A 9,361-nucleotide genomic window follows, 5' to 3' on the forward strand; every position below is an offset into this window, starting at 1 on the left:
AGAAACTATGTTGTGGGATATTTGAAGCAAATTTAACGAGTTGTTGAAATACACCACACGTTTTCAGTGTCAGCGATACAGGGCACGACTGGAAACAACAAGTGCTAGAGATTTATGTAAAGTTTCAAAACACGGAAAGGTTGTGCGAAGTATTTGTGACCAAATACTTGGAAAAAACCTGTAATTTCAGGTACTCGATAGGTCCCTCTTACAATAAAACTAAATATTTGTGCGTGGCATACTGATACATTAGTCTGTGAATGTTGTATCGCACGATACGCACGTATTTAGAACAAATGGAGAGTTTATTTTTGGTAGGTGCTGAAGAATCTTACATACATGAATAGTCAATGCATATTTTTTTCCTAAATTTAAGGATGAAAAGCTGAGGTGTGTGCACAGATTAATTGTAATAATGTTGGTACTACTTTGTTTCGAAGAATAGATCCCATTATATTGTGGTGTCAGTCTGTGATGCTATGTAACACATTAGGAGGGAAGTATCAAATGCATGTAAACATGCCTAAAAGTTCTCGTCATCACTCGTACAAAGCTAAAGAAAAATTTACATCATTGAAGAACCAGAAAACACTGGAAACTGTGCAGCCGGAATAAAGAACAATGTGAGCAACGGTTGTATTAGTGACATGAAAAACAAAATATGGCTTCAAGAAGTGCTTCAAAAAGTGAAGCATTTGGACCTCGAAAAAAAAGACTGTGTGATTTTGTAGATGAGGAGCGACAGTATGGATGCACAGTGTCCTGTGAAATGTGCCAACTCAAAAGTATTGGATTTAGCCAAAGAACTGGGTTTCAAAGGTAGCCATAGCTGGCTGCCTATCTAGATTTTTCATTTGAAATTGATTAGGCTTCCTGAGGAAAAGTACCATTGCTCAACGGCTTCCAGATTCATTTCTTTTAGATAAATTTGTGCCACGAACATTCCTACCACTAATTGGTAATGTGGAGCAAATTCCAGTGTGTTTTGAGATGCCACTCAACACAGTGAACGGTAAAGTGGAATCCAGCACCATCAAACGAACTGGCAGCCATAAGAAGCAAAGGTGTACAGTGATGGGTGTAAATGGCGATGAATGAAAGCTACCATCTTACGTAATATTTAAATGGAAAACTGTTACGAAAAACAGTGAACAGCATGTTGGTGAGAACTAATCTTAAAGGGGTGATGGGTAATAACCTTTTGGTTCACTGGGTGATGTGAGTTTGGCAACATCGCCCACATGCGTTACTGAATTTAAGTAACTTGTTGGTCCTGGAGAGCTCCCTTGGACGTACGACTGAGGAATTGCCAGACAAGTTACAAAATGGGAAAACAGTCTCCAGCAGTAAGACTTTAACATTACTGCTGGAGACTAACACTGATCCTGCAGCCACAAGATGTTTGTATAAATTGGCTATTCAAAGCTGCACTTAAACAGCAATATACACAGTGGATGGCCAGCGGAAACCACAGATTCATGCCATGTGGAAAAATCAAGTGGCTGGATTTGTTAGAGATTTGTGGGTGTGTGAAATGTACATGGGGCTCCATTCTGCTAACACTGGTAGAAAAATCCATCAAAGAAAAATGAAGTATACATTTCAGTGGATGGAACCAAGGAGGATGATGTGTGGGGAAGGTGGTGGCAACGATTATTCTTCTGCTAATGGTGATGAAGAAAGTGATGAATAGAATCATTGTTAGAATAATTAAATAAAACACAAATTAAAGCTCTCCATCTCCCCCCTCCCCCCAATCCCCATTAAAATTAGGGTGTGCAGATTATTTGATGGTGTGGATTATTTGCTTTTATATGGTGGTACTATTGCTGTGAAATGCAGCATCATTTGTTCCCAGTTAAAAATGAAATTATCACTTTATGTAAAATGGATTACATCAGGGAACTAGTCAGTTATATTTAAATGTCGCAAATGCATGAAATGGTTGAAGTTGGAATTGTAAGTTAAGGATTATCTTCATTGCAGCATCTCTGTGTGAATAAATCCTTTTCAGTATGGTGTAATTGTAGTTAACACAAGAACATTCATATCTCACTGCTGATACAGTGATGTTCACTGATACTTCGTGTGCTGGGGATTCATCTTTAGGGCCACAAACTTGACAAGGAACTGGAATTCTGACTATGAAAACTCCCCATTGCACCCCTCGCAGATTTAGTGGTAAGAGGGCCCAGTGGACAGCTCATCAAAAACTGAACAAAGGTCAAGCCTGAAAACAGGAAGACAGTGTACTGAACAGTGGAAAAAAACGGCAAAACAGAAACAGTGAATGATTTAACACAAGAAGTCCAATGATGAAACAACAGTGTCGTGGTTCAATGGTCACTGTGTTGGACTGCCAAATGGGCGAGCCGTGTTCAAACTTCTCTTGTGCCAATTCTCTCCCCCCCCCCCCCCCCCCCTTTTTCCCCCACTGTGTTCAAATTTGTGTCTGTGCTCTGGTGTAACATTTGTTTGCAACAATATGTAAGGTAGGGACATACAATGACAGCTGATTCTGCACTACTACTTTATTAGCTGCTAGTAAGAATGGCTTTTGAATAGGAACCACAAATGTTTTATGACATGGTGACAAGTCTGCTGAATCCTCCACCAGAAAACATCTCTCATGTGTCATACGTGGTATTAGTGACAGTATGTGTGTCATATGATAGGAATCGTATACAGTGCATGCCTGGTGAGGGAGTGAGATATTCCTCCTTGCCCGAAGTGTTCGTATGAATGTGAATGTGATCACTCCCAAGTAAATGATGAAAACATAAGTTTGTTACATAAGCTGCAACAAGTGAATGCAACAGTTCACACTCACAGTTCTCTGTGCTCTGTTTTTGAAGTTGTATTCCATTCTGGAAGTTTAGACTCTTGAATGCCTTTGTTGTAACATTTTTCAAACCTATTTATTTGTTGTTTTCATTTCTGCTAGACATCTATTTGATATCTCCTTTGCTCTCATTGTTCATCATATTTACTTGTGACTGTAACATATTGTTACCACATGACTCACCTTGTGTAACAAATGTATAGTATAACAGCTGTCAAGAATACAGTAAGAGAACAATCATTTCAAAGGCCAGATGGAGAGTTCATAATGCTGTGAAAAAAAGTAAAATAAAAATAAATGGCACGAGCAAGTTTTGAACTTGGGTCGTTCGGTTTACAGTCCAATAACGTAGCCACAACGCCATTGATCCTTTTAGTCACTCTATATTTTACTTCTTGTCCTTGGACCAGTCACTGTTGATATTACGCATTTTTTTATCCCCCCACCCCCACCTCCTTGTGAAATGAATGTTTTTAAGCTGTCTATGACTTATAGTCATTCTGTCTCAGTACTGCTGATAGTTGTGTTTATAATGATGCTCCATTAGCAGAAATGTTTGTATGAAGAAAAGCAAAATGCCAGAAATAATAAAAGTATGTGTCTAGTTTTGACATAGAATGCAATGCAGTCAGTTTGCTAGTATCTGTTCCAGAAATTACACCTGTGGAATACTTCAAACTATTTGGCTCTGATGAAATGGTACGATAAAATTATAATCATTGGGTGTGCAATACATCAGAGACTATGTACTTTATATGGTATTAATCACTTTCTAGGTAGTGTGGAGCTCTCAGATATGTTTGTTGCACTATACAGGATAAATACAAAGCCTAAACCATTTTACACCTCACAGAAATGTATCTAATCAGTATTTGATTTCTTTTGTGACATTATCAATGTCAGAAAGAGAAGCATATGTCTTTGCTGAATTTCTGCTGGAAGATAGCCAATGCACTTCTGCAGATTGGAAAACTCTAGGGAAAAACACTCCGTCTGTCATAAAGAAGTACATAAGCATGTGCAACCTTCAAGAATATATTACTTATCCGGTACTGGTAAGTGATGCAAAATTTGAGCTGCTTGTATATTGGCCAGTGCATATCATCTCCAAACAGAGGTCCATGTTGCCTTCAGAATGTAGTGTACTAATAAAGTGCTAAAACTGTAGTGTGGTTTTGTCTCCATAAAAAAGTTATCCAGTGAGAGAATGCTTCAGAATTGATCATTCTTCAAGAATATTTTATTAAGATTTTCACACAACTGCTAATTTGTAGTAGGTCGAAGTAAATTCATTTATATACAAACCATTACATTGATATTTTCAATTTTTTAGACTTCACACACACACACCATTTATTCTTACCTCAATTATAAAGTCTAATGAGCAAAAGAAAAGGACCTATTACCATGAAGATGCTTTCTCTGTGAATGTATAAGAACTACTACACCTTACTGGGCTTCTCTGTTGTCATTTGGTGGCCGAGCAGTTCTAGGCGCTACAGTCTGGAACCGCGCGACTGCTACGGTTGCAGGTTCGAATCCTGCCTCGGGCATGGATGTGTGTGATGTCCTTAGGTTAGTTAGGTTTAAGTAGTTCTAAGTTCTAGGAGACTGATGACCTCAGATGTTAAGTCCCTTAGTGCTCAGAGCCATTTTGTCACTTGGCTTGTCAGCAAGGAAACCTTAATTCCTCATCCAAGTCCCACATACGGCTCGACAGTCAGCTAAGGCGAATGACAAGTAGTATTTAGGACAGGGTTGCATAAATCGATGTTGTCAAAGTCCTGGGACTCTTGTGGTTATTAGTTTCTCTGCAAACACCAGACATAATTTGTTTTAACATAGAAACTGTATAGGCACCAGTATTCTTGCCCTTCAGCTTTAATTTTGCTCCGATTTAGATAATTTTATTGCTGCAAGATCAATTTTGAGCTGGAAAGTTTTCTCCATACACCAATAGAAGCTAGCACACTTTTAGAGTTATTACTGCACTGTATCTGCAACCTATCATCTGGAATCTTTTGTAGTAACACAGTTCCAAAGGTTTCTGTGCTTGCATCAATGTGTGTCCAACTACGAATATTTATTTATTTAGTTAGTTTTTAATTATCTGATGACAGGATGTCTTGGGATGTTTCGAATGCTGGTCTCTGTTCTTCAAACATATATTCCTGATTATTCGTCAGTAAGTTGTGTGGCGATTTTGCAGTTGTAGAGTTATTTGAGATTAACCTCCTAAAGTACACTATTAGTCGTGGAAACTATATTACTGCAGTAGATTTCAGTCCTGGAAAGCCCTTTTTTTTTCTGCTCAGGTGGTGGTCCAGTTTGTCCATATGACATAGCCAAGAAATTTAACAGGTTTTTTCAAGAAGCGAAATTTTGCAAAATTAATTAAAAATTCTATTGTGATGTAATTTTCAACACGAAACCAAACTGCTGAGGTACCTTACTCTCACACTTCACTGTTATTATTATACTGTATTTGTAAATAAATACTACGTTCTCTTGAGCCATCACCGAGAACTGTAGGTGAATTTGATAATCTAGGTGGAGCTTTCATGTGTAGTCAGTCACAAAGTAAGTGTCCTTTTGTCTCTCCTCTTCAACAACATGAAACAATCAATTCTTGAGGTCTTATGTGCAAAACACACCGTCATTTTGCACTGCATCCAAGAGATCTTGCAATTGTAGTGGATGGTTATCGTTCACTGTAGTAGTGCGTAATTTTCTGTTGTGAATATAAAAAACATTTTCCCCATTTTTCTTTTTTACTTTTGCAAGCTGGCAAGTATTTCTGAATGAACATGGTTCAGTTATTCCTTGGTGAAACTGCACCCGGACGTGGTTGTCAACAATTTCTTTCTCTCCTGGTGACACTATCTAGTTCTGTTACAAAATGATTGTCCGTCTTTAACAACAGTCTTCGTTCTGACATTGGCATACAGTGTCTTTGTTAAAATATAACTAGGCACTAAATTTCAATATGTTCTGTTGTTTTGTTGCTGTCAGAGCTTTCAGTGTTTGGATTGTCTTCTCTATGAGTACACAAGATGAGTATCCATTTTTCTTCATAATATTAACTCCAACCTTGTTTAATAAAACTTCATATTGTCTTGAAAGTCATTCATAGCTACTGTGACTAAATTACACTGCCTCTAGAAAGAAAATAAGTATGTTAAAATTTTAATATCATCAATCTCAACTGTATTTGTAAAATATCTCTGTGGAGAGACAAGCCTTTTCCCAAAATCCTCTGGAGATCACATCTGTATCCCACAATGGTCTCAAACATCTTTTCGTAATAAATTGACTTTCAGAATCAACAAACGCTCTCACTTCTCAACAGTGTATTCAAGCGTATTAAGTTTATAAGTGTTAACGCTCTTCTTAACAGCATTTACATTCCTTGTCACCTTTTTTTAAATATCTCATTTGCTTTCACGATTGCAATAATTTGACCTGCAGTCACTGACACCATAATTGTTCATGTATGATGCCTTTGTTGCTTTAATCTGTAGTTTCTTTGTTACTGGAGTTCCTGAAATTGTTGTTGCTGTAACCTTAACTATTTCCTTTTGATAGTGACTTCACAGTAATTTTGTGGTGCCCTTTTTCCATTAAATTAAAACATTTGCAAGCACAAGAGTAGTTCTGTATGTGAATTGTCTTCTATCCCACACATCATGTAATGGAATAGCGAGTCATCTTGGGTCAGCACGGCTGGGAATATCTTTCAAATGAGAAAACTGTTTCGAAGAGACATCATATCTTCTTGTGTTGATACAGTAGTTTGAGTGTCTCTGCTGCACTTCATGTCAAATTATTGCAATGCTTTTTTTTACTGTGCAGCTGAGCATTTTTTGAAAAAGCAAGAATTTGCAGTTTGGTTCAACACATTGAAAATGCTATTTCCTTGAATCCAAGATCCAATTTTGAACAGGATTTCTATCACTGCCACTGAATGTCCTCAGGGTAACAACATTTACGTAGGTCACGTGCATGTGAGGAGAATTGTGCTTCACATTTATTATCTGTTTCTGAATTAGAATCTTTTTTTCAGCTTCTTCTACAGTAGACTTAGTATTTTATTGTTATCCTTTCAGATTGCATTCTCTTCATATCTGGTATCACTTTTGTTTACATATTCATTGTCACCAAATGTTGCTTCAGAGTTAATGTAAAGGTTAACATGCTGTTGAGAGATCAAACTTGGGGTGCCATATTCAGACTTGTTTCATCTACTAGTATTTTGTTTCGTTTCGTCTTTGGCTACAATGTATAAAATTTCTCCTTGCGTCTTGGTGCTGCTAATTGTGAATTCTTAATATAGGTTTAAAACTCCACACAATAACATCATTATTTCTTTGCAGACAAAGTGGCGCGCACAAAGGCTTGTCTTAAATCCTGCAGATGGTCAAAAATTACGCCATCAATTGTTTACTTGATTGTGACTGGGATCCCCCAAAATTTGAAGGAAAAGCCTTTCTATTCTAATTTTCACGGAAATGATATTATGGACTGACACAAGAAAAACATAACACTTAAATGTCATTAAAAAAAATTTACTTTACATCCCAGTCACTTTCATGCCACCAATATACTATTTTACGATAAAATACTGTTGTATGGTCTTGTTATGAGTCTAGAAGATTGCAAACAAATCAAGCCATAAATAGAAGTAAGATGAATGGATTAATACTTCTTGACAGGCTTCTCTCTGTGTCTTTAAAAGTGTGCATGTGTTACCTCTTTAGTCACAGCATCCAACATTCCAGGCTTGCTCCTGATTGATGCTTCAGTGTACTCTTGAGGAATCATCTTCCATTCGTTCAGGAGGACCTCCGATAAATCCTTTGAATAGAATTGATAGGCCCTGCTCCCCAACTAGTCCCCCAAGTCATAACATTCCTCTCCACGTCATCCAAGAACTTGCACGAATTTTGTAACATGGGTGTGCGTTGTCACGCATTAGTGTAAACTGTAAAACTATCACCCGTAAAATGGAGCAAAAGGCACATAATCATCTGAAAGGATTTTACCAGTGTGTCTGTAAAGCTCCCATGCCCCACAAAGACCAAATCTTTCCTTGAAATCGTATGGATTCCTGCTCACTACATGAGATAACGACCACAAAAAGGCATCCTGGATGAGAATGTGCAGGGGGAATACCTTACTCCAGGCATTGTCCCCTCTTTACCATCAGGTAATCACAGGGCAAACAGTGGACAACACTTGCTGAAACTGTTGCACTCTCCAGCTATTCCCTTGTGAAACATAGTTGAGGTATAGGATGCTGACAACAGTTCTGGGCCTGGAGCAGGTTTTAAGGATTGAAGTGTGTCTTATTCCAGTCATCTTTGAACAGTTCTCTCACTAACACTGACTCCTCCAATTTGGTGGAGGCAATGTCATGCTTCAGTGGGGGTGGTTTCATAGTTGTAGAGAACTAGAAGTTTAAAAGAGTGGTGGTTCTCTCTTGCCACTGTTAAAGTCTTCGGGCTTGGCAACTGGTTTCCTTGCTTAGCTGCCAGTTCCGTTGTACTTTCCTATGGTTCTGGAAATCATGGAAGGTGTAGTTCTCAACACTTCTGCAGTATAATGCTTGTTGTGACCATCTCCCGCCAAACAGTGGCTTTTACTGCATCTTCAGGGCTTAAAAACATGGTTACTTCAGAAAACTGATTATAATCACAGGAAGATTATACAAACATGTATGACTGAAAGGGGAACAATACAACAACAAGTGCTGTATTCACATTGGAGTGAATTCCGTACTTTGGGCTAGAAAGATTTAACATACCACAGAATGAAATGTGTTGTGAATCCTAACTGTTGGAAATAATGGGTTTAATTGTGTGGTGAAAGGCTGAGGAATGAATTGAAACAAAGGTAGTTCACTGTGCAAAATTTATGGAGTTAGAGTTGACAGATGTTAGCTGAAAGGAAATACTATAGGAGAAATGCTAACAAATAAAAGATATAGAAAGGGTGGTGAGAAAGATTAATGGTGGTTACACAATGGGGGGTTTTATACACCTTTCAGCAGTTGGCCCTGCATTTTAAGGAGTTGTAGAAAAAAATGTCAAGGAAAAAGGTTGAAAGAAACCAAAGGGGCTGAGCAAGATGTAAAGATTTGGAAATGTTACTTCAAACCAACACTGTCAGAAGCATCAGAGTTCTGTTTGAGTAACATGTAACGAGAAATCCGCAGTGGGATGTTCATGTGTGAGCTGTTGTCCAAAGTGTGAACAAGCAAGTTTGCAGCACCCAGTTAGAAATATTTTTAATTCTTTTAAATGCAAGACCAGTCTCATGACAGCCAGCAGTAACATTCTTTCCCAGTGACAATTACATGGATGGTGAATAGATAAGCATTTCCAGGTCTTAATGGTGTCAGTTATGTTCATATTTAAACTGTTGTTACAAGAATTTAATTTACAAAAATATTATAACTATGTATTGTAGTGACAGATGGTATGATTAAGTTTGTCAGGTAAAAATCGTTACACTAAGTTT

This window comes from Schistocerca americana, chromosome 1 (genome assembly GCF_021461395.2).
Source record: "Schistocerca americana isolate TAMUIC-IGC-003095 chromosome 1, iqSchAmer2.1, whole genome shotgun sequence".
NCBI lineage: Eukaryota > Metazoa > Arthropoda > Insecta > Orthoptera > Acrididae > Schistocerca > Schistocerca americana.